Source organism: Numida meleagris, chromosome 11 (assembly GCF_002078875.1).
Source record: "Numida meleagris isolate 19003 breed g44 Domestic line chromosome 11, NumMel1.0, whole genome shotgun sequence".
Taxonomy (NCBI): Eukaryota; Metazoa; Chordata; class Aves; order Galliformes; family Numididae; genus Numida; species Numida meleagris.
In genome coordinates, this window is record NC_034419.1 from 16,129,542 (window position 1) to 16,145,664 (window position 16,123).

General features: G+C 44.5%; 1 protein-coding gene across 10 annotated transcripts in view; it reads right to left on the minus strand.

Annotated features, from left to right (window-relative positions):
* FOXP1 (forkhead box P1) overlaps nt 1–16,123 on the minus strand; it is a 344,878-nt gene that overhangs the window by 207,114 nt on the left and 121,641 nt on the right. The window contains exon 1 of one of the 10 annotated variants that reach the window (XM_021409241.1): nt 1,285–1,436. The exons of the other annotated variants lie outside the window; for them this stretch is intronic. The gene's annotated coding sequence lies outside the window, so the exon portion shown is untranslated. Of the gene's footprint in view, nt 1–1,284; nt 1,437–16,123 lie in introns of those variants that run through there. 10 annotated transcript variants of the gene reach the window in all.

Here is a 16,123-nt window from a genome sequence, read left to right on the forward strand (position 1 = left end):
TGCTGTGACTGAGGTACTTTTCCTCAAAAAAAAGTTTTTTTTTTTTTTTTTTTTTTTTTCCTTTTAAACCAGTGCATAGAAGTAACGCGCTCCCAATTAGAGGCGGCGCGAGCAGCGGCGTTGCGGCACCCCCGGCTCCCCCCGGCTCCCCATTGTCAGCGCCGCGCCAGGCGGGCGGATCGCGCCGCGCACCGCGGTCCCCGCACGCCGTGCTCAGGTTGGTGAAATTTTATTCACTCCTCGCCACTTCCCAACATGTGGTGGAACAGCACACTCTTCTGTTTGAGAGGAGTTACTCAAACGGAGGAAATAGTTAATTGCTCACCCCAACTACTGCTGCCGGCCTCGGCGCGCAGCGCCCGCAGCTCTCCCACCGCCACAGTGCCACTCTGGAGATGCGCCCTTTGTCACCCGGCTGCAGTGGCCGCGCCGGGCCCTCTCGCCGGACCCCAACGAACCGCGCGGGGTTTGCGAGAAAGTCATTTTTTTTAAACTAATTTGTTCAGACTGAACCAGCAACCGAGCTGCACGGTTCGTAAGTGCGAGCGCAAGCGGCAGTAATTACAGCTGTATTAAAAGAAAGAGCTGCAGATGAAAACACCTCTCGTCGGTAGTTGAGGATGCCATGATGCGGAGCCCTGGCGGAGGGCTGCCTCCCGCGCACAGCAGCAGCAGGACTGTCATTTTTTCCCCCTGCGATATCGGGTTTCCTACTCCACAGCCCTGGTGCTCTGCATCATGGCTAACATCTCCAGTGTGCTATTAATATCAATGAAGAGACGATTCAATTTCCACATAAGAAAAACCTTCCTATTACAGCACAGACATTCTGGTGAGGACCCTCGCTAAGGAAACAATAAAGACCAGAGGGGTTGGTGGGTTTTTTTTTTTTCCCTTTTTTTTTTTTTTTTTTTTTTTGCTGCTGCTTTTGCAGTTCTGTGTTGCACACTGTTGGAAAGCTTTTAGCTAACAATGGCAGCATTATCTTCGGGATAGTTACAAAACAGGATTTGTTAGTACAAAGAATAATAACACCGAACTCACTCCCCGCTGCCCCCCCCGCGAATACCTGCCCATTGCAGCACGGTGTTTCGGACTTTACTCGGAGTATATTCCAGAAACACCTGTATTCCTCAGCTATATTCCTGCAACAAACTCCCCCAGCACACCGGCTTTGCTGAAGGAGCTTTGGACGATTCAAACAAACAAACAAACAATCGCTTTCTGCATTTATAAAACAGAACAGAAACAAAAGTATCTTACCCTACCGTAGTGCAAACTTACCCATTAATGAGGAAGAAAAAGGCTTAGAGCTGCAAGTAATTCCCAACCAACTGCAGAAAGTTGAGAGTTTGAGAACACTAAAGCACTTCTGACTATCCAGCCTTTCTGTGCCTCAACACTGGCTGCAGTGTAAGGAAGGACTGAAGGTATGTGGTCTAAACACAACAAAAGCCACTGCCTTACTCTAGATTAAATATGCAGGAAGAGGCCCCTTTGCATAAACACAAACACTCAGCAAATGAGTAACTGGCTCAAATCAGACGCCTGCTGTGCATTCTACCTGTCCTGATCTCTGACAAGCTGCACGGCTTGTTTAAGGGGCTAGGAGCTACCAAATCAAATCAAATCATAGAGCTAAACGCTTTCCTCATGTAATAGTAAATAACAACAGCACCAAGAACTCGATGCCAAACGTTCGTTTCTAATCTAAGCACTGCTCTGGCAAAAAAAAACTGCATCGTGTGCTCTGCCCGCTTTGGCTCAGCCACCCATCTCACCACAGCAGAAACACAACCAAACACCACCTGTAAAATTCATTTTCATTAACTGTAGTGCGACCCAATATATTGCCAGTAACAAGGATTTAAAATTAATACACAGACTTCTGGTTGAGGTGATGCATTAAATCTGAATTTGCTTGCGCTGTCCCTATGTTTTGTTTACTATATAAAAGACATTCCACATGGAAACCTACTTTAGCTGTTATGAACCGCTGCATAACGTCTACCTATTTACTAGTTTATTTGGGGAAAAGGAAAAAATTTCTGAAGGTTCCCCTAAAAATGTTATTTCCAAAATATCAGTCTCACGGAACAACCCCTCCAGACCATATTTACTTCCAAAAACAACTAAATTAGAGACTGTGATAACCACCAAGCACCTCGAAGCATCTATTATTATAATCAAATATACATAATTATATACCGTGATTTACTCTTGCTTCTAGAGAAATAAATTATTTTTCACTGCCGCATATCCTCCCAGAAATAGAATGAAGAAGCGAAATGTTAAAGCAATTGGAATTCACCAATGTCCCTCCCTAACTCAGGGAGTCAAATCGCATTGACCTCTTTTTGTAAGTCCTAGCTACATGTTGGTTTTAGTAATTTAATTATTTTTTAATAACTTGCAGTATTAAATGATTGCCATTGAAACACAAATAAGATTATACTCCCCTGTCTTTCTCTCCTGTGCTCCAGACTGCCGCACGACATGGACAACATGACTGCTTTCGGCACCGAAATTTCATTCTGAAAGACCGCTTACGCACACGCACACAGAAAGCAGCACACATTCACTGGATTCTCAAGCACGTGCTGCAGATTACTGCAAAGGATACTGGATATAACTAACAGTTTTAATGAGAATCAAACGTGTTTGGTTCAACTAAGTACTCCTACAGAATGGAGGGAGTTTTTACTTTCCCTTGGATTAAACTCACCGTGTTAAAGCAAAATTGCTAACAAGAGCTAGTCAAGCCTAACAAGATAAAAATCCCCCACACAAAAAATCCTGCAAGAAATTTTAGAGCCCCGTGTCACTCACTGTTTTTGCATTGAAATGACCTTCCAAATAAGGTGTTAAATAATACGGTTCACATAGATGATAGTGATCTAACCTTGATGCAAATAAACCATAGAACAAAATTTAATCAGTATATCACTGTGTAAAAGCCTTTGTCCATCCCAATGGAGCTTCTAATGACTGTTTTGGCAGTTCTGGCTGGTAGTTATGCCTCCCTGCTCATATATATCTCATACTGGTTGAGCAAGCTAATGGAACTGCTGTTAGTGGAATCCAATATTAATACCCTGCATCGTGCAAAACTGGATGCAACTGAATATATTATACAATTACAGGTAGTATCTAATTCCATAGGTATTAGATACTGGACTCAATTAATATTTTAATAGAGAAAGCGAAATAAATACTACGTTTCAGGTAAGATATATACAAAGTCTGGGTCTGCCAGTCTTCCTGCTGTAAGCCTACTCTGTTCTTAAACAGAGCAGACATAGAACCCTGACAAAAATTGGCAGGCAAGCTTTAGATGCTGTGTGACACATACTGATGCACAGAGTCAAAGATGCCATCTTCATGCAAGCTCCACTAGCTTTGAGCTTGAGAGAAAATGAAACAAAAAAAACCAACACAACAGAACAAAACAACAAAAAAAAAAAGGGGGGGGGGGGGGGGTGAGAGTGGAGTGAGACCTCCAGAAAATAAACAGGGTGTACAGTTTCAAAGGCTACAGACACAGACATTTCATTGTTCAAGCCAATTATCAGTGGAAAATAATAACAACAGATGGATTCAGAGTCACTGACTTTTCATATGCACTTCATCTCTGCACAACAGATGATGAAATGCGAGAGCTATCTCGGAAAGGCAAAACATCTTTCAGTAAAAGAACTCTATACTCCAGATGGGGACCTTCTAAGGCAGCTGATTATCTTCTTATAATGTTGTAAGATAGACTTACTAAAACATTTCAAGAACTGATCAGATAGGATGAGCACAATGGCATCATTATTCGAAGCAAGTTGCTTCAGCCTCAGACTTGTGACTGAACTAGTCAGGGAGCTCAATAAGGTCAGAGCTGCTCGTTGCCATTTTTTCATCAAGTGCTGGTAGCAACAAAGGGCCCGAAGGGGCCACTTGCAACCTGGGCAAAAGATGGGGTTCAGCTTTGCCCAGAGAGGGGACGCAGGTGTGGGGCCACCGAGTCAACATCTGCAAGCAGAAGAGCCAGGGGCTGGTCCCCAGTAAAAGTCCTGCCATTGAGCGAGGCGAGCCCTCTCGACTTCTGCAAGCCCGCTGCCTCACACAGACGCGAAGGCGGAGGACAGAACGTATTTACAGTCACGATCATTTTCACTGTAATTGCTAAATGCAGAGGGGCTTCGTCATCCAGGGGCCTGATTTGGAGTAAACTCTCAGCTGAGTCAATGGAGCTATGCTGGTGAAAACCAGCGTGAGGGACAAGTAAGATTTAAAGATTCTTTTTTACAAAGCTTTTACAAAACTCATCGCTTATGGGAAATAAAGCAAAATTTGCTTTCAAAGGGAAATAACAAATACATGTAAATTCTGGTGGTTCCAGTGATAAGCATTTCCAACAAATGTCACAAACACCCAGTTAAGAACCACCTACCTTTCATAACCTTCTCCCACTCAACCTGAATACCACAAAGTATGTGTTTTTGATCATATGAATCAGGTACACCACAATCTCAAAACTTTAAAAAAAGAAAGAAAAAAAAAAAGTAGTGGAAAAATTAGCTCATTAATCTTTAAGACAACATTTCTTTAATGGAAGAATACTACATAACTAGCGCGCTAAAATGAACTGGGTGCCATTTCCACAGTTTCCTCTCCAAAACACTGCGAGGAAAATTTAAAAAATAACACACTGGAAATCAATATCACACACAGAGGGGTAGCAGCACACAACACACACACTGAACTTGCACCTACTGCTAATTTATTTCACAAGTTGCAAAATATTTTATAAGTACAGGGCTGTTGTCTTCACAAATGGGAAGGGGTAAGTTTGCGGGTGCGGTGCACAGTGTTTCCCTTCGTTGTGAAGTACTTTGTCAAAAGTAAATTCACAAGGGGAACATACGAGCAAAGAGTAAATTTTGCCCAGGGCAAAATTCTGCAACTGCTTTAAGAAGCAAACAAGAACACAAAAGATGTGTAATACAACCATCTGGCTCTACTCATGCTATATCAATAATCCCCAAAATTTATCCCCACCCCCTTAATCAACCCACACTGATGCCACAAAACCAAATGGCATCACTTATGCTTCCTGCCCATCACATTTTGAAATGATATTTAATATGCATACAGTACATATTTGCATGTTAATCAATTTCTTTAAGAAAAAAAAATATTTTTGCTTCATGAGCTATTAGTTCAGCTTTTTTCTACTTATTCACACTGGGATCTGTAAAACCACCAAGAAAGTCCTTGTGGTAAAGATACTCTCATATCGACACAGCGTGTCAGGTATCAGGATAACGTCCCGGTCAGAATTTCAATCTCTTCTTCTCTCTAGTTTTGTGTCACAGTGTGAAAATAGCAGAGGATGAATAATAATGTGCCAGCAGAATTATCAGTTCAAGAAACACGGGTAAGCAATCCATTTTGAAGTTGGTTTTAGATGTGTTTCTAAGCATCGCCCTACTCGGGACGCAAGAAGGGAGTGATGCAGACAGAATGGGAAAGGGATACCCCACACATCTTTTCCATCTGGGATGTCAAGTGCCGGCACTGAGCACTTCAAGCTGCCACCATCCTGGGAACATCACAAAGACCAACATCTTAACGCTGAGCTGACAGTGTCAAGGCAAGAGCACACATTTCGTCTTACCCACAGAATCGGGGGCTGGATCCTATTCCCAGTGCCCAGTGAGGGTAAAAAATCACGTGAAAACCCCGAGTGGTGCCACAGGCTCCTGGAAGAGGAACACGGGGAGCTGCAGGCCCAAGAAGAGGGATGTGGATGAGGGACAGGGCCGACGTACCAAGGCTTTATGGCTGGGCCCTGCCACTCATTCCCTTACCCAGAGCGAGGTGGGAGACAACCCTGCCACAGACAGACAGACAGACAGACAGCTGGCCTCGGTGGCCCCCTGGACACCCCCACACAAAGGCTGTGCCCGGCGCGTTGGACTGAAAGAGCTGCCTCGCGATTGTTTGGGGCTGGCTCGGTTCTTGAGGGAAAATCACCCATGTAACCATCATGATTCATAGCGCGAGTGCGCGCCGTGAAAACGGTACCAACAACAGCACTTCAAAGGCGGCCGCTCACAGGCGTGATGGTCACGGCCCCGGCTGCTGACTCAGAGCTCTTATTCTTAATTGACTTCTCTGCAACAACACAGCCCGGCCCAAAGCCCACTCCATGCTCCGAAATGCCACAGCGTGGCTGGGCCTCCCTCCCACCGCTCCTCAGCAGGCCGAGGGCAGCACGCACCGCCAAAGGCTATGGCATTGGTGGCAGGGCAGACACTGAGGACCGTCTCCATGCCCCCCAGTGCCATCCTGCACCATGAGGGGCAGAGAACAGCTGCCCCATGCATGGCACCTGTGGCTTGCCTGCTCAGCGCCAGCACGGGGCAGCTGTGCAGGGAAGGAGAAACAGAGGCCCAAGCGCAGGTAGGGAGGCAAAGGTGGAAACGTTTCGCCACTGTTTTCTTTGTGAAAAAGCATACTTAGAGCAGTTATGTCTGTTCTTACATCCGGACTACCAATCTGAAATCGCAAACACTTTGTCAATGTATTCTTTTAAAATCCTTTTCTGGACTGCTTCTGCTGTTTCTATGGCTTGACTTGTACGACTTCTTTGTAAGAATTGAAAACAGTCTCCCACAAACACAGGAATGGGGAATGGTTTAGAGCTAATCCGCACCTGGGCTACGTAAAAGGGGCTCATATTTTCCAAACAGAAACACAACCCCTTTTATATAGGAACCAGATCGGGATCCAAACGCTAAACCGTTCACCACATCCTCCATGGGCCTCCGCAATGGGGAAGGGGAGTGGTGGTCCCCCCAAACTGCAGACGTGTTTGTGCAGCAGCACCGGCCCCACCTCGACGCCAAGTTGTGCGTGCGGTGGAACTGCCATCGTGGGCCCACATCCAAGGGCAAAGCCATCCCGAGTCACAGCACGGTGCTCCCCACCCCGCACACGCCTTCCAGAGGGATCTGGCCCTGTCTCTTTACTCTCGTTAGAAAAACGAAGGCTGTGACAGAAAATAGCTGAGAACTACATCTTGCCGATGCCAGCATACAATAATAACACGTTCAAAGATTTAATTTAGAAGACTACAAAGTCTAGCTCATATATCATAACACCTTGAAATAACACTTTAAGGTCAAATCCTGCGCATTTTTGGAAACCACCAAAACATAATGAAGTTTTACTTAAACACAGCATTTACATTTATAACGCATTTCAGATTCTTCAAGTAAGCTAGACCACATGGCTAGGAAAATGTACTTCCCACAACATACAAATTAAGTCACATAGAGCCTTCCCTCTGCAGGCTGAACAGCCACTGGCACAAATGGAAGTCCTGTGTACGGATCAAAGGCAGCATGTGGACCTAAGAATATGATTTTTTTTTTATGATTTTTTTTTTTAATTGGCAAAACATCAAATCCCACTAGTAGTTTATTTTTGTTGCCTTCCTTGCCCCTTTTCTACCTCTCCCACTTATTTCACAACGGAACATTTTTAAACCACTAGAAATCTTTGTGGCAAAGATGATGTCATACTGACACAAGATCAGGTGTGAGGTATGGTATGAATAAATACTTATCCGCAACCACATTTAATTTTCAATGGTTGGGCATCAAGAGACAAAGAAGTTCTTATGCAGACATATTTACCGAGGATTTAATTTTAAATGGTCTGTATTTAAAAGAGCAGGAACACCACACAGGGCAAGCCTAGAAGGAAAAAAACTCCAAACCTCTTGCACCTTCCTTCTGTTTTTGGGGAAAGCAGTGCACAGCTCTAAAGCTTGCTGCTCTTCACATCAATAAATACACGGCACTTGATTATTTCTTCTCATAAGTTGCTGATAGCGTGCAGAATAATTGTACTTTACGCACTGCTAATAAAAACTGTCCCTACGAAAATAAATATGTATTTCACAGTAATCAAGTAGGAACTAATTTTGTACTTTTTCACAAGTAGCCATTTAGTTTGGCACTGAATGGTAATGTGAATTAGAGAATGCAGTATATGCTTTAACCCAAGAAAAATTAGACTTGAAAATTAATACATAGTGAAAGACAAATTTAAAGCAGCCTTCTTGTGTTCTGACACAAGAATATAAAAATGACACGAGCAACTAAAGATTAGTTTACATACTTTTCAATCACAGCTGCCGCTCAGTAACCACAATACCTTTAAAATGACATTCTATGGAAACATACACAGTTTGGCTGCAACAGCGGCTAGATACAGCTAACGTGAAATTAAAAGAGCATTTTTTATTTACACACATCACACAGCTCTGAGCCCCAGCACAATTACAATGGAAAGATTTTTAGCATGATTAATTTAGAAATAATCTAGTGATAAATAGAGTGCATTGCGAGCGATTCTGCAGAGCAAATTTTTATCACCAGCCTTAGATGTCAAAACACAGTTTCAGGGACAGAGAAAGAACGAGTCACATCTTCATGGTTAATATTTAATTGGGTGCTAAAGATTCCTCGTAAGGACCTCTGAACCATCACTGACAGCCCCGCAAGGCGGCCCTATCTGTGGAAAAGATACCGACCCTTTCTGTATAAACTAAAATAACACTAAATTTAATCAAACCATTCAATTAATGAATCACTTCAGTGGACACTGCAGCCCAAGTCCTGTTTAATTACATAATTTTAAAAATATTTGCACACTGCAACCACTAAGATTGGCTCTGAGGTTTCATAATACACACTTAACTCTCGAGTTGGAGAACAAATTTATTTAATCAATGCAGAGCTAAGTGCAATAATGCCACTCCACTCAAACTGCAAAATCACTTAGCATATCCTGCGAGAAAAAGCAAATAAACTTTTTTGCTGCCTGAACGCAGGCTGGGCTCCCGCTGCTCCAGCAGCCCCCTCCCCACGGCGGGCCTGGCAGGCTGTGCGCAGTGGGACGCCTCCTGCAGGGCTGAGCATCAGTCCTTGACCTCTTCCTCCTCACCCTCTGGCTCCATCGATCCTCTCCTCCTCCTTTTTCCCCCTTTTGCTCCTCCCGCGATGCTTTTCTGCCCTCTTTCCCCCTCTCTCTGGTCTCCCCAGCCTCCCCAATGGGCTCCAGCTCTTCCCATTGCCACCTCCACTCTATCTTGCGTGGGCACAGCTCCCATTCTGAATTTCCCCACCTGCTCTCTTTCTCACTGCCGCTTGAGGTGGCTGCTGTGAAAACACCTCACTGGAAAAATAAGACAAGACAAAACACAAGACAGGGCGGAGGGAAGGGACTTGCGAGAGAGTGAGGAAAGAAAACAGTCCAGTAAGGCCAAGCAGAATGAAGCATTTCCAACGACAGCACAGCAAGCTCCCGAACACTGGGATGAAAACCGAATCCACAAAGCGTGTGTGCTGAAGTGGGATTCGGGTTCTCGGACGGGTGCAACACCTCTATCTGCAGGGCACCAGAAAGCCATGGTACTGCCACACATAACTCAGTGCCACAACGTGGGAGAGGTGAAAGACATTCAGGCTGAGCAGTGGGACCGAGCAGTGGCCTTAAACGAAGGGAAAAAAAAGCAAAGCAAAGGGTTTGTCACAGCCTGGAGACACAGCTGTGTGTGCTCATACAGACTTTGCATTCATTCCTATAGAGCACAGCTTTCAGGTCCTGTGGTTCTAGCACGATTTTTGGATGAAAGCTGAGCCTCAAAAATAAATAAGTCTATATTTGGCCTGCCCTGGATTCGAGAAGTTCTCAGTAGTGCACTGCATAGAAACAATCTGAATTAATACAGGTTCAGTTTTCAGGATTATAATATTCTTTACAAAGCCAATGGATGCACCTCTAAAATTCACTGCCCTGACAAATAGTAGAGCTCTTGAAAGTCTGCTTGTATTAGTTTTATGGATCTATTCTACTGCTTAAATCAGGTCTCATTAAAATTACCATCCACACAAGTTCTCCCACTGGGAAATCTACATGCCAGAGCTACTCCAGTTCCGCAGGCAGTGCTCGAAGGGGGTTGCATATTGCAAAATAGCTGCGGACGCGGCGGGGGGAGGAAGGGGAGAAGAACAAGAGGACTTCAGGACAGCAAACAAGTTACTCCTTATCCTCCTCTGATTTTAATCAGTGCAACTTTTGCTCAGGTGGTGCAAATGTATCCCTGAAAAGAAATGCTACTGCCAGAAGTGAAAGGGGGGTGGGGGAGGAAGGGGAAAAAAAATGTGTCCCTCAGAAAGCCAAAGCCAGACTCCAACATCCATTCCAGCATTGAAATGGCAGGCGAAATATGCAAACACTGCACCTGACAACTTACACTAAAGCATATGATCCGCACTGTCCCTCCAGTTTAATTTTTAATAGTAGCAGTACTTAAATCTCAGCATTAATGTATTAATGTTCAAATGAATACAATTAAAGGCATCTCTCCGGTGCTAACGACCTGGAAGAACTCTCCGCCCTTCGTATTTGTGGGGATTGTTACAAATATATTCTGCAGCAGTTGTTTTGGCAAAGAAGCGAAAACCTTTGCCTTTTAAATATAAAGTAACAGGAATAATGAATAATATATCTTCTGATTTTTGTTCTGCCATGATACATATATAATGATATATAAAACGTTCATTTATTATTATCACACATCCTAGGAAGCAGACACGCACAATTACTTTTTTTTTTTTTTTTTGTCTTATAAGGGTCATTTATCATACGGAACATCCTCCAAATAGGTAGCCCTAAAATCTCAATTTACAAAGACATTTTTTAAAGCTGAATTCTACAGACAGGGCTATGCTCCTGATGGTTAGAATAAAAACTTTATGATATTGAAATATCTGGATTTAAGGAGGGAGAAATGTTCTGCATTTTCCTTCAGCAGTTCCTGCTCCCGACAAATTAATGTCTGCCTATTATGTCTACCTAAATCTTACCGTATTTATTAGTGAAAGAAAAAGCACTGTCTGACTCTCTTTAGGCCGAGTTCACAATAGGAAAACATCTACTAAAAGGGCATTAATTTTTATCATAACATCTGTGATACTTGGGTGGGGAAAGGAAGCACCATAAAACCCAAGTCTGTATACACAAACTATCAGTCAGATTTTAACACTTATGCAGAATGATGCAAAGCTATTTTTCTGATGTTAACAGGCTTTTTATTTTTCTTTTGCATTCCGTTTTTCAATATGTAAAATGACAAAATGCAAAAAAACAAAAACACAAAAATGTGCTTGTTAGGGCTGGCCTAGATTTCTGAAACACGCACAAAAATAAAACCCACTCATAAGATCTTATTTTAATATGTAATAGAAGAATCTGGCAAACATTAGCCAGAATAAGTCTAGCCAGTGAACACAGACTAACGTACTAGTACTAGTCTGCTGCTTCTAAGCAAAATGGAAATTGGATCTTGCTCTTCCAACACACAAGACCAGTTTCTTCAGCCTAAAGAGCACCGAGTGAACAGCCTGCAGGCGAGTGCACGAGGATGAGGCTGCACAACCAGAGAGCATGCCCAGAGCTGCGGCATTACAAGTCTGCTGTGCCCAAATCTCAAGTTCCAATCATCCTATTTGCTGGCAACTTGATAACAGGGGCCCTCTCAGTTCTTCCTCCTCCAGGCTCCCCTTTGCCCAAAGATGAGGATGGTGAAAATAAGCCACAGCTAAAAGAACATCTCCACCCACATCTGCTCTGGCTTTTGCTTTTCCCATCACCAAAGTCAGCAGTGAGCAAAAGCCACCAAAACCCAAACAGAAGTGCAGTGTTCTAAGATAGTTTCTTTGTGCCCCGAATCTACTCCAAGTCATCCAGTTTTGAAGCAGCACCCTGAGAAAGAGTCAGACATAAAACAACCTCCTGGGGAAAGAAAAGAGTAAGTCTATCTAGCAAGAGAAACAGAACCAAAGAGCTGGAGTCAGCACGGCTAAAGACTGTGATGAAGAGGGAGGTAAAGGGGGAGGACAACTACAAAGCACTCAATTATAAATCCAAAATGTTAGAAAACCAATCTCACAGTAACAATTTCTGTATTTTGGGATTACCTACGGATGAGGAAGATTCTGGCTTAATCAGCTGTATGTGAGAATGGATCCCAACGTGCCAGAGCTGAACTCAATGGACAATCCCATTAGAGTGGAAAGAACACGTGAAACGCCCTTGAGAAACGCAGCTAACGCACAAACAGCGAGGAAACAACCGTTAATAAATCCTTCCATTTCCAGGCTTAGGAGGCAAAGAGCAAATGCTGAAAAAAGAAAATGGGAAGGGCACAGCCACTCTTTATGAAAAGTCCATTTCACGTGTCACATGCTCCCAAGGTAGGGCTCGCTGCTCAGATTAAAACCCCCAGTTTTATCCCACTAACATAAACCTCCCAAGAGGGAAACAACTAAGTTTCCCTCTTTAAGCTATCTAAACTTAGGATTTCTCTCTCCCTCTTCCAAGGTAGGAGACAATAGAAGAAAAGTCTCTATAAATAGAGAGAACAGAGGAGTCTCTATAAAAAGAAAAATATTGCAAAAAAGTCTCTGTAAGTAGAAAAAAGCTTGCAAAGCTTTTGAATTCAGGTCCCAGCGGCACTCCAAAACTCCTGCTTGGGCCTCTCCTTCAATCAGTGCTGCCCAGGCTCGAGGAGCTGCTCCCAGGCACAGCGCAGCACGCTGCAGGTTTACTTGCACCGCTCTCTATCAGCTATCTGCATTTACCCCGGAAACGTGACACTGTGCCCAAACCAGTCTCCCCATCTTGCACCCTGAACAACAGAGGAACCACAGAGGGTCCCTCCGCAGGAACAGTCTGGGGATGGATAACCCCAAAACCCAGTTACCCTGAGACAGTGCGGGCCCCAAGAGGCACATGACAACAGCTGGAGACCAGACCTCAGCCTGCTGTGCCTTAAGCACCGCTCAAGTTGTGTGCTGTGGGGCCACGGCATCAGGAGAAGGCCCTGTGGTGGCACGGGGCTCAGAGCAGGCAAACTGAGCCCCGCCGCCAGCATCGCCCCTGGTTATCAGCCACCAGCTGCCGCCAACTTCAAAGGCCCTTCCATGGTACCACAGAGCCCAATCGTATCGGCATCTTATCCAGCCTTACAACTTCGATGTGCTTATGGCCATGAGCTGAGGGATGTCCCCAGTGTCCCCAAGGACCAGGCCAGCACACCGGCTCCGCGCCCACCTGGCTGCGATCCGAGCACTCGCGCAGCACGAGCCTACATTTTATTCTCTCTCTTTCAAGCTTTGGCAACTGAAATCTATTATGATGTCAAAAGGTAGCTGACAACATAAAACGTATCCCGCTGAGTTGATGCTGCACGCTGCTAAATTTACAGCAACATAAGTATCATAAAAATTATAAGAACTGCAAATTAACCACTGATTTTTTAGTTCAGTGACATAAATAACAGTAAGGATCTGGATAACTTCCAAACATCTTTACAACTGTTTAATTTGTCAAAATCTATCAAGTGTATTCCAACCACAAACCTGTCCTCTCCGGTGCATTAGTTTTCACTGGCATCAAAGGCAACCAAAATAAAGCCGATATAATTACTGTATTTTCATGCACCTTTCCAATCACACATTATTTTTCTGCTTTTCTTCTTCAGCACTTTTGTTGGCGCTAACAGTCAGCAATGTTTTAAAAACATTCATGCTAAAAAGAAATAAAAAACCCGTGACTGCTTCCCCACCCCTGGCAGGTTTGCCCAGGACACTCCAGAAGGCCCATGGCTTGTTTGCTGCTTTGACCGTTCCCACTCACATGTCGCGCGTATCTCACGAAGCTTGCGTCAGCAAACCCTTTTATTTACTCCATTATTTGTGCACCAAGCCCCGTGAATGCAAAGCCACTTTTCCAGCAGCTGCAAGAGAGCGGGTAAAGATAAAATTATTTATTTTTTGGTAGGCTGCATTGCTTTTCCTGGGAGGGAAAAAAAGAGTTCCTTTTTAAATACCTATTTATTTTCTTTGGTTGAATATCAATTATTGTCTTTCCTAAGACATAGATTTCCTAAAGCAATTACATTTCTTTCGCAACCACTGCAGGATTAGCTGAACGCAAAGCCAGAACTTGTTCTATCAGTGGTGCACAAAGTTGGGGTTGGACCGAAAAATAACCCAAAGCGTGTTCCTACTGATTGCTTGGGGGCTGCTAAGCTTTGCAAGACCCAACGCTCAGCTCTGACCACGAAGAGACTACAAAGGAGGCTGAGGCTTCCAGGACGAGGCAGCACGCTCGCTGACGCTCCGCAGGTGACAAAGCACGTGTAGGACACGGCCAGCCCGCTGCTGGGCTGCTGCCAGGAGCTGGCGACCGACGCTCACGTTAACCAGCCCTGCAGTGCTGGTGCCTGCGCTGCTCCGAGGCACGGACTGCGAGGGCGATGCGGCTGTGCCCAAAGCCTGCGGGACTGCACTGCGCTGTGATGTGTTCTACCACACTGATTTCAAGACCAAATCTCGACCACAGTGGCTACCCAAATGGAAGCAGGAAAGGAAGTTGAAGGACCGGGTTTGAGACGATAGGTTAAACTCAAGCCGCCACCCCAGCAAACCATACAGTAAATCTTTTAATAGAAGTAGAACTACTCATGGTGCATCTGGAACACCAGGATTTATGCTTAAAACGCAGCAAAACAACCCAGAACATAACACAGCTCTAAAAATTAAGCATCTAGATTAACATGGAATTTTGAAATTAATTTTCTCACTGCACTGTTTGCAAGAGCACTACACTTAAATGGCCACAACTCATTCAGTGACACCCGGAGGTACCATGCAAGTGTTATGGAATGATCTAGGTAATTCAAATTTCTTTGATTAAATCTAACATAACTGCATGTAACTGGAAAAAATCACAGCAAGTTGGCTTCACATATTGTATTGCATAAATCAGAAACAATTCCCACAAAATCTATCCTATCCAGACTATTCTAAGCAACATAAGCAACAACAACTTTTGAGCGATTTTGATTCTCATTGTGGTGCAATGAGTAACAAAGAAAGCACGTTTTTTATTCTGGTTTGCACTGGTGATACGCGTTTCTTCTTTGACTAAACCCTCTGTGACTCAGTTCTGCCGGTTCACAACAATGAGTTCTCATGTTCCCCCTACACAGAAGAAAAAAAAAAAAGAAAAAAAAAGAAGTCTTCAACTCTCCTGTTCCCAGCTTACACCCAAGGGAAGACCTCGGAGTGCCTGCAGCTTCTGCAGTGTGTCAGACCCTGCAGCGAGGTGTCCTGCTCGCTTACAGAGAGGGGAGTCCCAGATGCAGCAGACAGACACCGGTACCACGAGACACGGTCTGCAGATGGAAAGCCACAGAAACGAGGTCCCCACAGGCAGAAGGAGCGCTTGTATTCAAGCTGCAGGGACGTTTCTTACTTGGTGCGGGCAAAGATGGGCTTAGGGCGGCTTCCCTCAAAACTCCAAAGCTTAGCAACAAGTCTCTGCAACCACCTTTCTCTGAAGTTCCTGGGAAGGCCAACCTCACAAGCTGCTTCTCACGCTGGGAAGAGAACAGGCCACTTTCTGCACTCTGAACCAGGTTTTCAGACTTAAGTTTCTCTTTCCAGCAATGTGCAATACAAAGGCTGCAGCAGCTTTGTGCTCTGCGGTGCCCCATGTTTTCAGGACCAGAGACTTAATTACAGCCTCTTCTAATTGGCACATGGTACTAAACTATAAATATTAATAACATTAACCAAAAGAACCTGATTAAGATGGCAAGCTGAAGACTGAATCAATAAATCAACAGTAATCTTTTTTCTTAATCACAGCAGCTACCCCACCCTTTTTATTGATCTTTTTCTTTTCTTGCCTTATTTCACTGTCATCTCCTGAATCTCGATGGAATGAGTTGCAAACAACCACGCACCTAGCCAGGATGAGGCATGCTTCAGCCCCAAGCTGCTTCCCAAGGCACAGCACGCTGCAGGACGCAGCCCAGAGCAACCTGCCACTTCTCAGCTTCTCCCTTCGCCCATCCTGGAATCCTCTGTGCAGGCTGACCAACCTGGCAAGTACGTGGGCAGCCCAACTTTGCTGTTCAAGAAGGTGGGAGCTGTGATAGATCTGGCCTCCCCCCAGCCACCAAGATTGATTAGCGCCCTGGTTTAAA